The sequence below is a fragment of the Primulina eburnea genome, chromosome 18 (genome assembly GCF_022965805.1).
Source record: "Primulina eburnea isolate SZY01 chromosome 18, ASM2296580v1, whole genome shotgun sequence".
NCBI classification, from domain to species: Eukaryota; Viridiplantae; Streptophyta; class Magnoliopsida; order Lamiales; family Gesneriaceae; genus Primulina; species Primulina eburnea.
In genome coordinates, this window is record NC_133118.1 from 32,659,840 (window position 1) to 32,682,650 (window position 22,811).

Genomic DNA, 22,811 nt, shown 5'->3' on the forward strand with positions numbered 1-22,811 from the left:
GTAGAAGGATACATTTGATGATTTTTCCGAGTTAAAAAAAAAAAAGATAGCCCCGTTTAAAAAATTATCAACGCATCGGAATCTGGACTTTTAGCAAGTATCATTCGTTACAATGCATAAAATGTATGTATACCTACGCATATAATACCAAAATCTTACACAACGTAAGCCCACTAGTTCTATACAGAAACCAAAATCTTTGATGGATTCGAACAAAAATAAAGACCACAGACAGGTACTCATTTACCAGATCATCTTTACCCGAGTCGAGAGAAAGCTTCGAAACAAAACATCTTGATGTCTCGTCTATGGAGTTAGTTTGCTGTTCATGCAGTAGCTCGTGATGTGATAAAATCCTGCCGCTCCTGCTGCCCACGTCAAATCCTGGTGTGGTTAATTGACAACTTGGATCCATCACATGGCCTTCAAGTATCCGAGCACCTACTTAAGGAATGTGATTATTTCAGTCTGAAGATACTGACAAATAAATGACATTCTGATTGAGCATAAGGGTACTGATGCATAAAAAATGGCAGGATATCGGGAATTGTTCGTTACTAACTGGTACAACTTACCTGAAACATGTGAGGCCGAGCCCTCGGAATCACACGAATGCATAAAGATGCAGCGTGCAACATACAGTAAACACATGCTCTATATAGCAGCTTCCTAGCCGTGGATCAACCAGTTCATCAGTGGCATATGCATCCAATAATGGATGTGCCTGACAAGCATCACATTACAAGAAAATTAAACAAGGATATATAATTACTCAGCCACACAGAGCTTGAGAAAATATAACGTTTCAGGAGGTTAGACATACCCATACGGCAAGGCACTGCAGTCCTTTGGGCCTGTTAAGATCCACAGCCTTACGCCCCCTGGTGACAAGTTCCACCAGTACCACACCAAATGAGTAAACATTAGCCTTTTTTGTGATCTGACCGCTTTGAGCATACCCAGGTGCCAAGTACCTAAATAAATATCATGGTTTATTGAACCTGATATTTTGAGAGAGGCCATAGGAACTTGAAACTCACCCAAATGTTCCAATTACTCTCGTTTCAACTCTCATCTCTCCATCTGAACCTTCCGGAAGATCAGACAAAAATCATGTTCTGATACATGCACAAATTGTTTGCTAGGTGTCAGTACACAGACTGGATGGTCCATGATATGCCTCATAATAAGACATGTAAAGAACATGGAATCAGTGTAATAACGGAAATGCAAGAAGAAGACAATTAGAAGTGGACGTTATAAGCTGGGATACTACTAAAACCAGGTTCGATTTGCATAACTTTATAGACAATACGATTTTTCGAAAAACTTACCGTTCAGATATTCTATTTGTAAATCTAATATGTGAGTTAAATCATTGAAGGATTGTAAGAAATTTTGAAATTGTTGCACCCTATTTTGCACCAAGATTAATAGAATGGTGACGAAGCACAGGAACACCGTGACGGAGGTCTGGAACAAAATGTTATTAAAACAACAGGTTAATATTTTTTCCAAGGGATCAAAATCATGGGTAATGAGAATGTTATTAGGTAACAAATCTCGATGCACTATGCAGCCAACCCTACTTTCTTCGTGAAGATATCGCGAGCCTTGTGCAGCTCCAACTGCTATTTTTTTACACGCATTCCATGCAAGTGAACCTTGTTCGTGTCCTGAAAAATTCCACATACATCTGCGAATCTCAGAAACCAGAATTGTCCATTATCAAAGAGCCACTAAAAAGCATGAAAATCATTTCGTAAAGGTGAGAATCTAGCGATCCGTTGCAGATGTATTCATATACTAGTAATCTTCTGCCATCTTTGATGCATAAACCAATCAACATAATAACATTGCGTGCTAAGCACAACTTAAAACTTCAACTTCTGAACAAAATTCTTGATACCCTTGAGAACTTGCCAATTTATGCTGCTTGACAGCCACTAAAAGGCCATCAAGAAAGTACCCCTTTGTGAACTGATTCAAACCCCACCTTCTGCTTAAAATTAACTTGTGAAAACCCTCCATTTGCAAGCTCTAGTTCAGGATACGTGAACCTCCTAGGAGGCTTTCCAAATACAGGGGCCTTGTGCTGACACACAGAGCACGAGGCGACCCAGAGGGCATTGTTCTTAGCGACATAACTTCTCTAGAACTTTCATTTAAGTCAAGATTAGGGCGATAGCTTGGCGATTGAAATCCAGATTCTAAATTAATATTTGAAAGCTTTTCTAACTGGGATTTGGTTGAAAGATTTTGAATCTGATTACTAAATCGTCCTGAACTTTCCCCTGGACGTTCAAAAAATTGACAATGTGCAGTAACAATTTCTGCCATCCATGGTTGAAACCTTGAAGAGGAAGACAACTTTCACTATCAGTTTCTGAACTAGATTCATTAATTTCCCTTTCCTGTTTTGTGGCTAACCATTCTTCTTGCTTCAGGCCATCTTCTTCAGTCACGAAGAACGGTGAATTTCCAGGATCAGAAATTGAAACTGATGACGTTGCAGCTTCAGTGGCAGTAAATGTCTCAGGACTACTCGATGGGGTGACGAGCGGACCACAATGTTGGATTCAAAGAATTACTCATATTTTCTATTTTTCATATAAATATGTTCTCATTTTTCATTATGTGATTTCTAACGGTTGGAGTAATCCTCCATATCATTGATGCTCGGTCTTGATGTGCTGACACACTTGGCATTTAGAGACAAATTCTGCTTCATCCATCTTCATTCCGTTCCACAAAAATTCTTCTCGAGGTCTCTGTACATTTTTGTACTACCAAGATGCATCGAGAACTTTGACTTGTGCGCTTCGGTCATCACCTCCTGGCGAAGGTTATCGGTGTTGGGTACGCACATGCGTCGTTTCATCCATAGTACTCATTTGTCGTCGATCTGAAGATCTTGAAACTTCCCTTCTTTGACTTGTTCTTTAACCTTTGCCGACACTTGGTCTCGATCCTGATTTAACTTGACGGTCTCTAGTAGACATGGCTGAGCAGAGAGTGAAGCTACGGTCATTTTACTCGTGCTCTTCTGACTTCATGCAATAACCACTTTGTTTGGTTCACCTGGATGGTAGTTTATGATCAAATCATAGTCTTTTAGAAGTTCAATACATAGCCTTTGCCTCATATTTAATTCTTTTTGGGGTGACAAATACTTGAGGCTTTAGTGGTCTGTAAAGATTTCACATTTTGCACCGTAGAGATAGTGCCTCTAAATTTCTAAAGAAAAGACCACATGCCGCTAGCTCGAGATCATGAGTAGGGTAGTTCTGCTCATGCGACTTCAGTTGCCTTGATCCATAGGCAATAACCCTACTTTCTTTCATGAGTACGCATCCAAGATCTTCCTTTGATGCGTTACAATCGATGGTAAAAGCATTATCCTTTGTAGGTAATACTAACACTAGCATGGATGCAAGCTTTTCTTTCAACGACTGAAAACTTCTCTTGCATTCTTCGCTCCAGAAAAATTTAGAGTTCTTCTGTGTGAGTTTTGTCAGTGGCATGGCCATCGAAGAGAAACTTTTGACGAACATTCGGTAACAGCCTGTTAATCCAAGGGAGCTCCAAATGCCGGTTGCATTCTTAGGTATTGGACAATCTAAAATTGCCTCTAATTCTTTAGGTCCACTGACACTCCCGATTCCGAGATCACATGACCTAAGAAAGACGCATTCCTTAACCAGAATTCACATTTTTTGAAGTTGGCATAGAGTTTCTTCTCCATTAGTGTATGTAGGGTGAGGCGGAGTTGGTGTTTGTGGTTTTCATCGCTGGGATAATAGACAAGGATGTCATCAATGAATAACACTATAAATTTGTCAAGGAATATCTTGAACATTATGTTCATAGGGTCCATGAATACTGTTGGAGCACTTGTCAATCCCAATGGCATTACCGTGAATTCATAATTTTCGTACTTTGTTCTGAAGGCTGTCCTTGGGTTGTCTTCTACTCAGACCTTTAAATGATGACAGCCTGTCTTCATGTCGAGTTTGGAGAAGACTATAGCTTCTTTAAGTTGATCGAAAAGACTATCAATAATTGGAAGAAGATATTTATAGGTAATGTGGTGAAAATATTACCATCATTTGGTGGAATTTCTTCCGAAATTTTGAGCTAATTCTTCCATAATTCGAGATGTTTCTTCCGTACATAATATCATACTATACTTGGTTCATAATGTACCTAGACAACGCTGAAATTTGCTAACTTTCTTGTCGAAAAAAACTGTTTTGTATGTAATATTTTTTTCCAATTTGATTGATATCTCAGCCTTAATTTTTGAAATTAATATATTTTTTGTACTGGATTTCAAATTTCATGAATTTATTGTATTGGAATTTCAAATAACATGTATTATTTAATATTTTCGAATTTATTATTTTTACAATAATAACACAACTCGAAAATAAATTCTGATAAATAAATGTCTATATTTAAATAAATAATTACATGCCCAAAACTTTGTGTTCTAACATCCTTCCGTCTATATTGGAAGTTTCGTTCTTGAAACTCGAGTTGGCTCGGTCTTCAAACAAGTAGGAATATTGTTTATTTTCTCTTCAAACTCCAAAGTTACCTTCGATAATGAGTTGTTCCACTTCCAACACATGGCTCGGGTCCTGGATGTATTTTCTTAGTTAGGACACGTGGAATACATTATGGATTATAGACATATCCGGTGGTAGTGCTAGCATGTAAACCAAAATGCCAACTCTCTTTAAAATTTCAAATGGTCCTACGTACCGGGGATTCACTCTTCCAGTTTTACTGAATCGAATGACTTCATTCATCGGCAAGACCCTTATACAAGCCTTTTCACCAACTTTGAATTCCACCGACCTCCTTTTAAGATTCGCCCAACTTTTTTGCCGACCTTTTGCAGCCTTGAGTCCGTCTTTGATGATGGCCACTTTGTCTATTGTCCCTTGGATTAGTTCTGTTCCAATTACGGCTATCTCCTCAATTTTTTTCCAGTACAATGGTGATCGACACTTCCGTCCATAAAAGGTTTCACATATAGTCATTTCAATACTCTCGTGATAACTATTATTGTAAGTGAACTCTATCAGGGGTAGATGTTCACTCCAATTACAACTGAAGTGCAGGGAACAAGCCCTTAGTTTGTCCTTTAGAGTTTGAATAGTTCTCTCTGTTTGACCACCAGTTTGAGTAAATTTCTTTCTCATGGCTTCTCGAAAGATCTACCTAAACGTGACACAAATCTTGGATCTCTATCCGACAAGATGTTTGCTGGCATTCCATGTAGTCGTGCAATGTTATCCATGCATAAAGTAGCCATTTTGTCAAGATTGCAATTCACATGGACGAGAAAGACGTGCACGGATTTTGTGAGTCTGTATATGATTACCCGTATCTCGTCATGATTCTATCTTGACTTTCAAAAACCTACTACGAAATCTATGGAAATATATTCTTATTTCCATTCTGCGATTTCTAATGGTTGCAGTAATCCTCCAGGTCGTTGATGCTCGTTTTGACCTACTGCCACACTTGGCATTTAGAGACAAATTCTACTACATCCCTCTTCATTCTGTTCCACCAAAACTCTTCTCGAGGTCTATGTACATTTTTGTACTACCAGGATGATCGAGAACTTTGACTTGTGCGCTTCGGTCATCACCTCCCGGCGATGGTTATTGGTGTTGGGTATTGAGAGGCGTCCTTTCATCCATGGGACTCCTTTTTCGTCGATCTGAAGATATTGTGACTTCCCTTGTTTGACTTGTTCTTTAACCCTTTGTCCACACATGATCTTGATCCTGATTTAACTTGATGGTCTAGTAGATATGGCTGAGCAAAGAGTGAAGCTAGGGTCATTTTACTCGCGCTCTTCTGACTTATCGCATCAACCACTTTGTTTGCTTTACCTGGATGGTAGTTTATGGTGAAGTCGTAGTCCTTCAGAAGTTCAATCTGTCGCCTTTGCCTCGTATTTAATTTTTTTCGGTGAACAAATACTTGAGACTTTGGTGGTCTGTAAAGATTTCACACTTGGCACCGTAGAGGTAGTGCTCTATATTTTTAAAGGAAAGACCCCTACCGCTAGTTCGAGATCATGAGTTGGGTAGCTCTGTTGCCTTGATGCATAGGCAATGACCCTACCTTCTTGCCTGAGTACGCATTTTAGACTTTCTTTGATGCATCACTATATAGGGTAAAACCCTTATCCTCAGTAGGTAATACTATCACTGGCGTGGACGCGAGCTTTTCTTTCAATGTCAGAAAACTTCTCTCACATTCTTCGCTCCAAAAGAATTTGGAGTTCTTCTGTGTGAGTTTTGTTAGTGGCATGACCATCGAAGAGAAACTTTCGACGAACTTTCGGTAATATCTTGCTAATCCCAGGAAGATCCTAATGTCGGTTGCATTCTTAGGTTTTGGCCCAATCTAGAATTGCCTCTACTTCTTTGGGTCCACTTATACTTCTGATTCCGAGATCACATGACCTAAAAAAGACACATTCCTAAACCAGAATCCACAAGTTTTGAACTTGACATAAGAAAAGACACATTCCTTAACCAGAATCCACAAGTTTTGAACTTGACATAGAGTTTCTTCTCGTTCAGTGTCTGTGGGGTGAGGTGGAGTTTCTCTTCGCGGTCTTCCTCGCTAGGAGAATAGCCAAGGATGTCATAGATGAATACCACTATAAATTTGTCAATGAACATCTTGAACATTATGTTCATAAGGTCCATGAAAACTGTTGGAGCATTTGTCAATCCAAATGGCATTACCGTGAACTCGTAATTCTCGTACTTTGTTCTGAAAACTGTCTTTGGGATGTCTTCTGCTCTCACATCCCACCCTCTTTATTGGAAGTTTCGTTCTCGAAACTTGAGTTGCCTGGGTCTTCAAACAGGTAGGGATATTGTTTGCACATTTTCTCTTCAAACTCCCAAATAACCTTACGTTCCGTGTGATTGGACCATTGTATCTTGACGTAGGGAATGGTACGTCGTCTCAGTACTTGGTCTTTCGTATCCACAATCCGAATAGAGACTTCTTCATATTTCAGCTATTCTCCCAAGTTACCTTCGTTCATCAGTGGTTCCACTTCCAACACATGGCTTGGGTCTGGGATGTATTTACTTAGTTGGGACACGTGGAATACGTTGTTCATTCTAGACATATCCGGTGGCAATACTAGCATGTAAGCCAAAGTGGCCACCCTCTCTAAAATTTCGAATGGTCCAATGTAGCGGGGATTCACTGAGTTTGTCTTTGATGATGGACACTTTGTCCATTGTCCTTTGGATTAATTATGGACCAGTTATGGTGATTGACACTTCCATCCGTAAGGGCTTCACATAACGTCATTTCAATACTCTTGTGTTAGTTGTTATTGTAAGTGAACTTTATCAGGGGGTAAATGTTCATTCCAATTACTACTGAAGTGCAGGGAACATGCACTCAACATATCCGCTAGGGTTTGAATCGTTCTCTCATGTCACACAAATCTTGGATCTCTATCCGACAAGATGTTTGCTGACACTCCATGTAGTCATACAATGTCATCCATGCATAAAGTAGCCAACTTGTCAAGACTGCAATTAACATGGACGAGAAGGACGTGCACTGATTTTGTGAGTCTATCTACGGTTATCTATATCCTGTCATGACTTTGTCTTGACTATTAAAAACCAACTACGAAACCCCTGGAAATATGTTCTCATTTCTATTCTGTGATTTCTAACGATTACAGTGATCCTCCAAGTCTTTGATGCTCGTTTTGACCTGCTGACATACTTGGCATTTAGAGAAATTCTGCTACATCCCTCTTCGTTCCGTTCCACAAAAAATTCTTCTTGAGGTCTATGAACATTTTTGTACTACTAGGATAGATCGAGAACTTTGACTTGAACGCTTCGGTCATCACCTCGTGGCGAAGTTTATCGGTGTTGGGTACACAGAGTGAAGCTAGGGTCACTTAACTCGCGCTCTTCTGACTTATCACATCAACCACTTTGTTTGCTTTTCCAGGATGGTAGTTTATGGTCAAGCCGTAGTCTTTCAGAAGTTCAATATGTTGTCTTTGCCTCATATTTAATGTTTTTGGGTAAACAAATGCTTGAGGCTGTGGTGGTCTGTAAAGAATCCGCACTTGGCACTATAGAGGTAGTGTCTCTAAATTTTTAAAGCAAAGACCGGTGCTGCTAGTTCAAGATCATGAGTCTGGTAGCTCTGTTGATGTCACTTCAGTTGCCTCGATGCATAGACAATGACCCTACCTTCTTGCATGAGTACGCATCTTAGACCTTCTTTTGATGCGTCACTATAGATGGTAAAACCATTATCCTCTGTAGGTAATACTACCACTGACGTGGATGCGAGCTTTTCTTTTAATGTCTGAAAACTTCTCTCACATTCTTCTCTCCAGAGGAATTTGGAGTTCTTCTGTGTGAGTTTTGTTAGTGGCATGACCATCGAAGATAAACTTTCGACGAACTTTCAGTAATAGCCTGCTAATCCTAGGAAGTTCGTAACGTTGGTTGCATTCTTAGGTTTTTTCCCAATCTAGAAATGCCTCTATTCTTTGGGTCCACTGACACTCCTAATTCCGAGATCACATGACCTAAGAAAGACACATTACTTAACCCACATTTTTTGAACTTGACGTAGAAGGGTGAGGCGGAGTTGCTCTTTGTGGTCTTCCTCGCTGGGAGAATAGACAAAGATGTTATCGATGTATACTACTATAAATTTGTCAAGGAACATCTTGAACATTATGTTCATAAGGTCAATGAAAACTGTTGGATCATTTGTCAATCCAATGGCATTACCGTGAACCGTAATTCTCCTACTTTGTTCTGAAGGCTATCTTTGGGATGTCTTCTACTCTCACTTCCCACTTTTCTAATTGGAAGTTTCGTTCTCGAAACTTTAGTTTGCGGGGTCTTGAAACAGGTAGGGATATTGTTTGCGCATTTTCTCTTCAAACTCCCAAATAACTTGACTTTCTGTGTGATTGGACCATTGCACTTTGACGTAGGGAAAGGTACGTAGTCTCAGTATTTGGTCCTTGGTATCCACAATCCGAATAAAGAACTCTTTATATTTTAGCTCTTCATCCAAGTTACCTTCGTTCATGAGTGGTTCCAGTTCCAACACATGACTTGGGTCCGGGATGTAATTCTTTAGTTGGGACACGTGGAATATATTGTGGATTCTAGACCTATCCGTTGGCAATGCTAGCATGTAAGCCAAAGTGGTCACTCTATCTAAAATTTCGAATGATTCTACGTACTGGGAATCACTTTTCCAGTTTTACAGAATCGGACGATTCATTTCATTGGCGAGACCCTTAAATAAGCATTTTCACCAACTTTGAATTCCATTGGCCTCCTTTTAAGATCGGCCCAACTTTTTGTCGACCTTGTGCAGCCTTGATTCTGTATTTGATGATGGCCACTTTGTCCATTGTCGTTTGGATTAGTTCTGTCCCAGTTACGGCTATCTCTTCAATTTTGTTCTAGTACAATGGTGATCGACACTTCTGTTCGTAAAGGCTTCACATAGAGTCATTTCAATATTTTTTTATAACTGTTATCGTAAATGAACTCTATCAGGGGTAGATGTTCACTCCAACTACTATTGAAGTGTAGCATATCCTCTAGGGTTTCAATCGTTATCTCTGTTTGACCATCAGTTTGATAATGATTAGTCGTACTAAGAGTAAATTTCCCTCTCAAGTCTTCTTGAAAGCTCTACCAAAAACGTGACATAAATCTTGGATCTCTATACAACAAGATGTTTGTTGGCACTACTTGTAGTCGTACAATGTTATTCATGCATACAGTAGCCAACTTGTCAAGATTGCAATTCACGTAGACAAGAAGGATGTGCACAGATTTTGCGAATTTATCTACGATTATCCAAATCCTGTCATGACTCTGTCCTGACTTTGAAAAACCAACTACGAAACCCATAGAAATATGTTCTCATTTGCATTCTGTGATTTCTAACGGTTGCAGTAATCCTCTAGGTCGTTTATGCTCGGTCTTGACCTGCTGACACGCTTGACATTTAGAGACAAATTCTGCTACATCCATCTTCATTCCGTTCCAATAAAAATTCTTCTTGAGGTTTTTGTACATTTTCGTACTGCCAGGATGGATCCAGAACTTTGATTTGTGTGCTCCGGTCGGTGAAGCTTATCGGTGTTGGGTAAGCAGAGGTGTCCTTTCATCCATAGGACTCCTTTGTCGTCGATCTGAAGATCTTGAGACTTCTCTTCTTTGACTTGTTATTTAACCTTTGTCGCACTTGGTCTAGATCTTGATTTAACTTGAGGTCTCTAGTAGACATGGCTGAGCAGAGACTGAAGCTAGGGTCACTTTACTTGCGCTCTTCTAACTTAATGCATCAACCACTTTGTTTGATTTACCTAGATGGTAGTTTATGGTCAAGTCGAAGTTCTTGAGAAGTTCAATACGTCATCTTTGCCTCGTATCTTTTTGTATGAACAAATACTTGAAGTTTTGGTGGTCTATAAAGATTATACACTTGACACCGTAGAGGTAGTGCTTCTAAATTTTTAAAGCAAAGACCGGTGCCGCTAGTTCGAGATCATGAGTCTGGTAGCTCTGCTCATGCGACTTCAGTTGCCTCGATGCACAGACAAAGACCCTACCTTCTTGCATGAGTACGCATCCTAGACCTTCTTTTGATGCGTCACTATAGATGGTAAAACCCTTATCCTCTGTAGGTACTACTACCAATGAAGTGGATGCGAGCTTTTCTTTCAACGTCTGAAAACTTCTATCACATTCTTTGTTCCAAAGAAATTTGGAGTTCTTCTTTGTGAGTTTTGTCAGTGGCATGACCTCCGAAGAGAAACTTTCGGCGAACTTTCATAATAGCCTACTAATCAAAGTAAGCTCCTAACGTCGGTTGCATTCTTTGGTTTTGGTCAATATTAGAATTGTCTCTACTTCTTTGGGTCGATTGACACTCCTGATTCCAAGATCTTCTTGCATGAGTACCCATGTTAGACCTTCCCTTTGACGCGTCACTATAGATGGTAAAACACTTATCATCTGTAGGTAATACTACCACTTGCGTGGATGCGAGATTTTCTATCAACTTCAGAAAACTTCTCTTAGGTTCTTCGCTCCAGAGGAATTTGGAGTTCTTCTGTGTGAGTTTTGTCAGTGGCATGACCAACGAAGAGAAACTTTCGACGAACTTTCGGCAATAGCCTGCTAATCCCAAGAAGCTCTTATTGTCGGTTGCATTCTTAGGTTTTGGCCCAATCTAGAATTGCCTCTATTTCTTTGGGTCCACTGACACTCTTGATTCCGAGATCACATGACCTAAGAAAGACAAATTCCTTAACCAAAATTCACGTTTTTTGAACTTGGCATAGAGTTTCTTTTCCTTTAGTGTCTGTGGGGGTGAGGCGGAGTTGCTCTTCGTAGTCTTCTTTGCTGGGAGAATAGACAAGGATGTAATCGACGAAAACCAATATAAATTTGTCAAGGAACATTTTGAACAATATGTTCATAAGGTTCATGAAAACTGCTGGAGCATTTTTCAATCCAAATGGCATTACCGTGAACTCGTAATTCTTGTACTTTGTTCTTAAGGCATTACAGTGAACTCGTAATTATCGTACTTTGTTCTGAAGGCTGTCTTTGGGATGCCTTCTCCTCTCACATCCCACCTTCCTTATTGAAAGTTTCGTTCTCGAACTTGAGTTTGCGGGGTCTTCAAACAAATAGGGATATTGTTTGCGCATTTTCTCTTCAAACTCCCAAATGACTTCATGTTCTGTGCGTTTGGACCATTGCACTTTGACGTAGGGAATGGTATATCGTCTCGGTACTTGGTCCTTGGTATCCATAACCGAACAGAGACCTCTTTATGTTTCAGCTCCTCCCCAAGTTACCTTCGATCATGAGCAGTTCCTCTTCCAACACATGACTTGGGTCCGGGATGTAATTCCTTAGTTGGGACACGTGGAATACATTGTGGATTCTAGACATATCCGGTGGCAATACTAGCATGTAAGCCAAAGTGGCCACTCTCTCTAAAATTTTGAATAATCCTACGTACCAGGGATTCACTCTTCTAGTTTTATAGAATTGGACGACTTATTTCATCGGTGAGACCCTTATATAAGTTCTTAACCAACTTTGAATTCCACTGGCCTTCTTTTAAGATCGACCTAACTTTTTTGTCCACCTTGAGTCTATCAATGATGATGGCCACTTTGTCCATTGTCGCTTAGATTAGTTCAGTCCCAGTTGCTGTTGTCTCTTTTATTTTGTCCTAGAACAGTGGTGATCAACATTTCTGTCCATAATGGGCTTCACATAGAGTCATTTCAATACTCTTGTGATAACTGTTATTGTAAGTGAACTCTATCAGGGGTAGATGTTCACTCCAACTACTAGTAAAGTGTAGGCAACAGACCCTCAGCATATTCTCTAGGGTCTGAATCGTTCTCTCTGTTTGACCATCAGTTTGAGAGTGATATGTCGTATTAGGAGTAAATTTCATTCTCATGGCTTCTTGAAAACTCTACCAAATACGTGACACAAATTTTGGATCTCAATCCGACAAGATGTTTGTTGGCACTCCTTGTAGTCGTACAATGTTATCCATGTATAGAGTAGCCAACTTGTCAATATTGCAATTCACGTGGACGAGAAGGACGTGCACATATTTTGTGAGTCTATCTACGATTATCTATATCCCGTCATGACTTTGTCTTGACTTTGAAAAACCTACTATCAAAAATCCATGAAAATATATTCTCATTTCCATTCTGTTATTTCTAAAGGTTGCAATAATCCTCCAAGTCGTTGATGATCATCTTGACATACTGACATACTTCATATTTAAAGACACATTCTGCTACATCCTTTTTCATTCCGTTACACCAAAAATTCTTCTCAAGGTCTCTGTATATTTTTTGTACTATCAGGATGGATCGAGAACCTTGACTTGTGTGCTTCGGTCATCATCTCCTGGCTAAGGTTATCGGTGTTGGGTACGTAAAGGCTTCCTTTCATCCATGAGACTCCTTTGTCGTCAATCTGAAGATTGTTAGACTTCTCTTCTTTGACTTGTTCTTTAACCTTTGTCGACACTTAGTCTTGCTCCTGATTTAACTTGATGGTCTCTAGTAGACATGGCTGAGCAGAGAGCGAAGCTAGGGTCATTTTACTCGCGCTCTTCTGTTTTATCGCATCAATCACTTTGTTTGCTTTACCTGGATGACAGTTTATGGTCAAGTCGAAGCCCTTCATAAGTTCAATACGTCGCCTTTGCTTCAAATTTAATTCTTTTTGGGTGAACAAATACTTGAGGCTGTGGTAGTTTGTAAAGATTTCACACTTGGCACTGTACAAGTAGTGCCTCCAAATTTTTAAAGCAAAGACCGTTGCCGCTTGTTCGAGATCACTGCTCATGCGACTTTAGTTGCCTCGATGCATAGACAATGACCCTACCTCCTTGCATGAGTATGCATCCTAGACCTTCCTTTGATGCGTCACTATAGATGGTAAAACCCTTATCCTCTGTAGGTAAAACTACCACTGGCGTAGATGCGAGCTTTTTTTTTAACGTCCTGAAAACTTTTCTTACATTCTTCGTTCGAGAAGAATTTGGAGTTCTTCTATGTGACTTTTGTCAGTGGCATGACCTTCGAAGAGAAACTTTCGGTACCTGCTAATCCAAGGAAGCTCCTAATGTTGGTTGCATTATTTGGTTTTGGTCCATCCTAGAATTGCTTCTACTTCTTTGGTTCCACTGACACTCCTGATTCCGAGATCACATGACCTAAGAAAGACACATTCCATAACCCGAATTCACATTTTTTGAACTTGGCATAAAGTTTCTTTTCTTTTAGTGTATGTGGGGGTGAGGCGGAGTTGCTTTTAATGGTCTTCCTTGCTGGAAGAATAGACAAGGATGTCATCGATGAATACCACTATAAATTTGTCAAGGAACATCTTGCGCATTAGATTCATAAGGTCCATGAAGACTGTTGGAGCATTTGTCAATCCAAATGGCATTACCGCGAACTCCTAATTCTCGTACTTTGTTCTGAAGGTTGTCTTTTCAATTCTCACATCCCACCCTACTTATTGGAAGTTTCGTTCTCGAAACTTGAGTTTGCTGGGTCTTCAAACAGACTCTTTTCATCGGCGAGACCCTTATATAAGCTTTATCACCAACTTTGAATTCCACTAGCCTTTTTGTAAGATCGGCCAAACTTTTTTGCCGACCTTTTGCAGCTTTGAGTCTGCTTTGATAATGGCTACTTTGTCCATTGTCATTTGGATTAGTTCTGTCCAAGTTACAGTTGTCTTCTCTATTTTGTCACAGTACAGTGGTGATTGACACTTCCGTCCGTAAAGGGCTTTACATAGAGTCCTATGATAACTGTTATCGTAAGCGAACTCTATCAGGGTAGATGTTAACTCCAATTACTACTGAAGTGTAGAGAACAGGCCCTCAGCATATCCTCTAGGGTTTGAATCGTTCTGTCTGTTTAACCGTCAGTTTGAGGGTGATTAGTCGTACACTAAGAGTAAATTTCATTCTCATGGCTTCTTGAAAGCTCTACAAAAAACGTTACATAAATTTTGGATCTCTATCCGACAAGATGTTTTCGGGCACTCCATGTATTCGCACAATGTTATCCATGTATAGAGTAGCCAACTTGTCAAGATCGTAATTCACGTGGACGAGAAGGAAGTGCATAGATTTTGTGAGTTTATCTACGACTATCCATATCCCGTCATGATTTTGTCTTGACTTTGAAAAACCTACTACGAAATCCATGGAAATATGCTCTCATTTCCATTCAGTGATTTCTAATGGTTACAGTAATCCTCTAGGTCATTGATGCTCGATCTTGACCTGCTGACGTCTAGAGACAAATTCTGCTACATCCCTCTTCATTCCGTTCCACCAAAACTTCTTCTTGAGGTCACTGTACATTTAAGCACTACCAGGATGTATCGAGAACTTTGACTTTGTTCTTCGGTCATCACCTCCTAGCGAAGGTTGTCGGTGTTGGGCACGCAGAGGCATCTTTTCATCAAGATGGAGAACTCCTTTGTCGTACATCTGAAGATCTTGAGACTTCTCTTCTTTGACTTGTTCTTTAACCTTTGTCGACAATTGGTCTCGATCCTGATTTAACTTGACGGTCTTTAGTAGACATGGTTGAGTAGAGAGGGAAGCTAGAGTCACTTTACTCGCGCTCTTCTGACTTAACGCATCAACCACTTTGTTTACTTTACAGGATGGTAGTTTATGGTCAAGTCGTAGTCCTTCAGAAGTTCAATACGTCTTCTTTGCCTCATATTTAATTTTCTTTGGGTGAACAAATACTTGAAGTTTTGGTGGTCGGTAAAGATTTTACACTTGGCACCGTAGAGGTGGTAGTGCATCTAAATTTTTAAAGCAAAGACTACTGCCGCTTGTTCGAGATCATGAGCCCGGTAGTTCTACTCATGCGACTTCAGCTGCCTCGATGCATAGGCAATGATCTTACCTTCTTGAATGAGTACGCATCCTATACCTTCATTTGATGCGTCTCTGTAGATGATAAAACCCTTATCCTCTCTAGGTAATACTAACACTGGCGTGGATGAGAGGACCATTGCACCTTGATGTAGGGAACGATACATTGTCTCAATACTTGGTCCTTGGTATCCACAATCCGAATAGAGACTTCTTCATATTTCAGTTTTCCCCCAAGTTACCTTCGATCATGAGTAGTTCCACTTCAAACACATGGCTTGGGTTGGGATGTATTTCCTTAGTTGGGACACGTGGAATACATTGTGGATTCTAGACATATCCGGTGGCAATGCTAGCATGTAAGCCAAAGTGCCCATTCAGTCTAAAATTTCGAACGGCTCTTTTTATCAGGGATTGACTCTTCTAGTTTTACTGAATCGAACGACTTCATTCATAGACGAGACCCTTATATAAGCTTTTTCGCCAACTTTGAATTCCATCGGCCCAACTTTTTTGCCAACCTTGTGCAGCCTTGAGTCTGTCTCTGTTGATGACCACTTTATCCATTGTCCCTTGGATTAGTTCTGACCCAGTTATGTCTGTCTCCTCCATTCCGTCCCAGTACAATAGTGATTGACACTACCGAATGCAAAAGGCCTCACATGGAGTCATTTCAATACTCTTGTGATAACTATTATTGTAGTGAACTTTGTAAGTGGTAGATTTTCACTCCAATTACTACTGAAGTCTAGGGAACAAGCCCTCAGCATATCCTTTAGGGTTTGAATCGTTCTCTCTGTTTGGCCATCACGAATAAAAATAAATTTTATTTTCATGGCTTCTTGAAAGCTCTACAAAAAATGTGACACAAATCTTGGATCTTTATCCGACAAGATATTTGTTGGCACTCCATGTAGTCGCACAATGTTATCCATGTATAGAGTAGCCAACTTGTCAAGATTCTAATTCACGCAGACGAGAAGTAAGTGCACAGATTTTGTGAGTCTATTTAGGATTATCTATGTCCCGTCATGTTTAAAAACCTATTATGAAATCCATGGAAATATGTTCTTATTTCCATTCTGTGATTTCTAACGGTTGCAATAATCCTCTAGATCGTTGATGCTCGATATGACATGCTGATAGACTTGAAATTTAGAGACAAATTTTGCTACATCCCTCTTCATTCCGTTGCACAAAAACTTCTTCTTGAGTTCTCTTCTTGAGTTCTCTGTACATTTTAGTCCTACCAGGATGTATCGAGAACTTTGACTTTTGTGCTTCGGTCATCACCTCCTAGCGTAGGTTATTGGTGTTGGGTACGCAAAAGCATCATTTCATCAAGAGGGGAAACTTCTTTGTCGTCGATCTGAATATCTTGAGACTTCCCTTCTTTAACTTGTTTTTTAACCTTTGTCGACACTTGGTCTTGATCCTGATTTAACTTGACAGTCTCTAGTAGACATAGCTGAGCAGAGAGTGAAGCTAGGGGTACTTTAATCGTGATCTTCTGACTTAATGTATCAACCACTTTGTTTGCTTTACCTGGATGGTACTTTATGGTCAAGTCATAGTCCTTCAATAGTTCAGTACGTCGCCTTTGCCTCTTATTTAATTCTTTTGGGTGAACGAATACTTGAGCCTTTGGTGGTCTTTAACGGTAGTGCCTATAAATTTTTAAAGCAAAGACCCATGCTGCTTCAGTTGCCTCGATGCATAGGCAATAATCCTATCTTCTTGCATGAGTACGTATCCTAGACCTTCCTTTGATGCATCACTATATATGGTAAAACCTTCGAACCATCTCTAGGCCGAGTCGACTAGGGTAGTCAGGAACACTTTACATTTAATCTGGTCCCCATAACAATGTAGCAGTTCTCGAATCTGGCGAGATGTTCTTCAGGGTCAGAACTCCCGTCGTAGTCTTTAATCCTTGCTGACTTGAAGTGCCCGGGAAGTGGTTCCCGGACGATGACATCAGAGAATGGGACACCTTTGACGACAATTCGAGCACTGCTCCTAGAGCCGACTTGCCCCTCCAACACTTTCACCTTCTTCCTCAATTCTTCTAATTCTTCTGCCACAGTAAGAGATTTAGAACCAGTACTTGACTCCCTCTCTTCTTCCCTTACCTCTTCCTCTTGATCCTCCTGCAGCTGCTCACGCTCCTGCTCTGGATGGGTAGAATGATGGGTAGGTGCTCTCTTCTCCATGGCTGCCTTCACAGCATCAGCTAAAATCTTGATCAACTCTTCAGGTGTTAAATTGATGGTAGGCTGGGGATCAATAGGTGGCAGAAAGACGTGTGTTATTCTCTTCCTGGATCCGAGAAATGTCTTGGTTCGTCCTCCTGGTAGGAGCCATATCAACGTCTTATAACTCTGTTTCCAACAAACGGCGCCAATGATATAATCCGGGAGAAAAAGGTGGAATGGGTGAGATATATGGATCAAAACCTTTTCTCCTCGGACCAGCTGAAAAACCACGTGAATAGGCGCCGGAGGGATGTCTGACGTGGCCACTCCGATGCGTAAGTTAATGAAGGGCTCAAGCAATAAACCAATGTAACCAGATAATAGTTGTGAGATTGGTGTAGAGGGTGAGTAGTAAATGAGCAATAAATGTGTTTATTCAATATCTGAATGAAGAGTAAATGCAAAGAGAAAACCTGGTATTTATAGAAGGGGATTTTTGGAAATCTTCAAAAAATTGGATACTTTGAGGCGTCAATCCTTCGAACCATCTCTAGGCCGAGTCGACAAGGGTGGTCAGGAATACTTTATATTTAATCTGGTCCCCATAACAATGAAGCATGGCCATGTTCTCGAATCTGGCGAGATGTTCTTCAGGGTCAGAACTCCCGTTGTAGTCTTTAATCCTTGCTGACTTGAAGTGCCCGGGAAGTGGTTCCCGAACGATGACAATAGAGAATGGGAAACCTTTGACGACAATTCGAGCACTGGTCCTAGAGCCGACTTGCCCCTCCAACACTTTCACCTTCTTCCTCAATTCTTCTACCACAGTAGGAGATTTAGAACCAGTACTTGACTCTGTCTCTTCTTCTTTACCTCTTTCTCTTGATCCTCCCACAGCTGCTCACGCTCCTGCTCTGGATGGGTATAATGATGGGTAGGGGCTCTCTTCTGCATGGCTGCCTTCACAGCATCAGCTACAATCTTGATCAACTCTTCAGGTGTTAAATTGATGGTAGGCTGGGGATCAATAGGTGGCAGATCACCTGCACCAGAAAGACGAGTGTTATTCTCTTCCTGGATCCGAGAAGTGTCTTGGTTCGTCCTCCTGGTAGGAGCCATATCAACATCTTATAACTCTGTTTCCCACAGACGGCGCCAATGTTGCGATCCGGGTGAAAAGCTGAGCCGGGTTTGATGCTTCCCCGGATTTGCTATGGATCAAAAGCTTTTCTCCTCAGACCAGCTGAAAAGATCTGCAACCAAGAAAACCACGTGAATGGGCGCCGGAGAGATGTCCGACGTGACCACTTGATGCTTAAGTTAGTGAAGGGCTCAAGCAATAAACCAATGTAACCAGATAATAGTTGTGAGATTGGTCTGGAGGGTGAGTAGTAAATGAGCAATAAATGTGTGTATTCAATATCTGAATGGAGAATAAATGCAAAGAGAAAACCTGGTATTTATAGCAGGGGATTTTTGGAAATCTTCAAAAGATTGGATACTTTGAGGCGTCAATCTCTCGAACCATCTCTAGGCCGAGTCGACTAGGGTGGTCAGGAACACTATACATTTAATCTGGTCCCCATAACAATGTAGCATGGCCATGTTCTCGAATCTGGCGAGATGTTCTTCAGGGTCAGAACTCCCCTCGTAGTCTTTAATCCTTGCTGACTTGAAGTGCCCGGGAAGTGGTTCCCGAAAGATGACATCAGAGAATGGGAAACCTTTGACGACAATTCGAGCAAACTCCTAGAGCCGACTTGCCCCTCCAACACTTTCACCTTCTTCCTCAATTCTTCTGCCACAGTACCAGTAGTTGACTTCCTCTCTTCTTCTTTATCTCTTCCTCTTGATCCTCCTGCAGCTGCTCACGCTCCTACTCTGGATGGGTATAATGATGGTTAGGGGCTCTCTTCTCCATGACTGCCTTCACAGCATCAGCTACAATCTTAGTCAACTCTTCAGGTGTTAAATTGATGGTAGGCTGGAGTTCAATAGGTGGCAGACCACCTGCACCAGAAATACGAGTGTTATTCTCTTCCAGGATCCGAGAAGTGTCTTGGTTCGTCCTCCTTGCAGGAGCCATATCAACGTCTTATAACTTTGTTTCCCACAGACGGCGCAAATGTTGTTATCCGGGTGAAAAGGGTGAGCCGGGTTGGATGCTTCACCGGATTTGCTATCGATAGGACGGGGAATGAGTGAGATATATGGATCAAAAGCTTTTCTCCTCGGACCAGCTGAAAAGATCTACAACCAAGAAAACCACGTGAATGGGTGCCTGAGGGATGTCAGGCGTGACCACTCGAAGCTTAAGTTAGTGAAGGGCTCAAAATGTAACCAGATAATAGTTGTGAGATTGGTGTGGAGGGTGAGTAGTAAATGAGCAATAAATATGTTTATTCAATATCTGAATGAAGAGTAAATGCAAAGAGAAAACCTGGTATTTATAGCAGGGCATTTTTGGAAATCTTCAAAATATTGGATACTTTGAGGCGTCAATCCTTCGACCCATCTCTAGGCCGAGTCGACTAGGGTGGTGAGGAACACTTTATATTTAATCTGGTCCCCAATACAATGTAGCATGGCCATGTTCTCGAATCTGGCGAGATGTTCTTCAGGGTCAGAACTCCCGTCGTAGTCTTTAATCCTTGCCGACTTGAAGCGTCCGGGAATTGGTTTCCGAACGATGACATCAGAGAATGGGAAATCTTTGACGACAATTCGAGCACTGCTCCTAGAGCCGACTTGCCCCTCCAACACTTTCACCTTCTTCCTCAGTTCTTCGGCCGCAGTAGGAGATTTAGAACCATTACTTGACCCCCTCTCTTCTTCTTTACCTCTTCCTCTTGATCCTCCCGCAGCTGCTCACGCTCCTGCTCTAGATGGGTATAATGATGGGTAGGGGCTCTCTTCTCCATGGCTGCCTTCACAGCATCAGCTACAATCTTGGTCAACTCTTCAGGTGTTAAATTAATGGTAGGCAGGGGATCAATAGGTGGCAGACCACCTGCACCAGAAAGACGAGTGTTATTCTCTTCCTGGATCCGAGAAGTGTCTTGGTTCGTCCTCTTTATAGAAGCCATATCACCGTCTTATAACTGTGTTTCCCACAGACGTCGCCAATGTTGCGATCCGGGTAAAAAGGGTGAGCCGAGTTGGATGCCTCACCGGATTTGCTATCGATAGGACGGGGAATGAGTTAGATATATAGATCAAAAGCTTTTCTCCTCGGACCAGCTGAAAAGATCTGCAACCAAGAAAACCACGTGAATGGGCGTCTGAGATATGTCCGGCGTGACCACTCGATGCTTAAGTTAGTGAAGGGCTCAAGCAATAAACCAATGTAATCAGATAATAGTTGTGAGATTGGTGCGGAGGATGAGTAGTAAATGAGCAATAAATGTGTATTCAATATCTGAATGGAAAGTAAATGCAAAGAGAAAACCTGGTATTTATAGCAGGGGATTTTTGGAAATCTTCAAAAGATTGGATCCTTTGAGGCGTCAATCCTTAGAACCATCTCTAGGCCGAGTCGACTAGGGTGGTCAGCAACACTTTACATTTAATCTGGTCCCCATAACAATGTAGCATGGCCATGTTCTCGAATCTGGCGAGATGTTCTTTAGGGTCAGAACTCCCGTCGTAGTCTTTAATCCTTGCTGACTTGAAGTGCCCGGGAAGTGGTTCCCTAACGATGACATCAGAGAATGGGAAACCTTTGACGAAAATTCGAGCACTGCTCCTAGAGCCGACTTGCCCCTCCAACACTTTCACCTTCTTCCTCAATTCTTCTGCCACAGTAGGAGATTACTTGACTCCCTTTCTTCTTCTTTACCTCTTCCTCTTGATCCTCCTGCAGCTGCTCACGCTCTTGCTCTGGATGGGTATAATGACGGGTAGGGGCTCTCTTCTCCATGACTGCCTTCACAGCATCAGCTACAATCTTGGTCAACTCTTCAGGTGGTAAATTGATGGTAGGCTGGGGTTCAATAGGTGGCAGACCACCTGCACCAGAAAGACGAGTGTTATTCTCTTCGTGGATCCGAGAAGTGTCTTGGTTCGTCCTCCTGGTAGGAGCCACATCAACGTCTTATAACTTTGTTTCCCACAGACGGCGCCAATGTTGCAATCCGGGTGAAAAGGGTGAGCCGGGTTGGATGCTTCACCGGATTTGCTATCGATAGGACGTGGGATGAGTGAGATATATGGATCAAAAGCCTTTTTCCTAGGACCAGCTGAAAAGATCTGCAACCAAGAAACCACGTGAATGGGCGCCTGAGGGATGTCCGGCGTGACCACTCGATGCTTAAGTTAGTGAAGGACTCAAGCAATAAACCAATGTAATCAGATAATAGTTGTGAGATTGGTGTGGAGAATGAGTAGTAAATGAGCAATAAATGTGTATTCAATATCTGAATGGAAAGTAAATGCAAAGAGAAAACCTGGTATTTATAGCAGGGGATTTTTGGAAATCTTCAAAAGATTGGATCCTTTGAGGCGTCAATCCTTAGAACCATCTCTAGGCCGAGTCGACTAGGGTGGTCAGCAACACTTTACATTTAATCTGGTCCCCATAACAATGTAGCATGGCCATGTTCTCGAATCTGGCGAGATGTTCTTTAGGGTCAGAACTCCCGTCGTAGTCTTTAATCCTTGCTGACTTGAAGTGCTCGGGAAGTGGTTCCCTAACGATGACATCAGAGAATGGGAAACCTTTGACGAAAATTCGAGCACTGCTCCTAGAGCCGACTTGCCCCTCTAACACTTTCACCTTCTTCCTCAATTCTTCTGCCACAGTAGGAGATTACTTGACTCCCTTTCTTCTTCTTTACCTCTTCCTCTTGATCTTCCTGCAGCTGCTCACGCTCTTGCTCTGGATGGGTATAATGACGGGTAGGGGCTCTCTTCTCCATGACTGCCTTCACAGCATCAGCTACAATCTTGGTCAATTCTTCAGGTGTTAAATTGATGGTAGGCTGGGGTTCAATAGGTGGCAGACCACATGCACCAGAAAGACGAGTGTTATTCTCTTCGTGGATCCGAGAAGTGTCTTGGTTCGTCCTCCTGGTAGGAGCCATATCAACGTCT

At 41.4% G+C, this 22,811-nt stretch overlaps 1 pseudogene; it reads right to left on the minus strand.

The window, feature by feature from the left end:
- Positions 1–414: 414 nt before the first annotated feature.
- LOC140819288 (inactive protein kinase SELMODRAFT_444075-like) lies at positions 415–21,888 on the minus strand (annotated as a pseudogene).
- Positions 21,889–22,811: the final 923 nt, after the last annotated feature.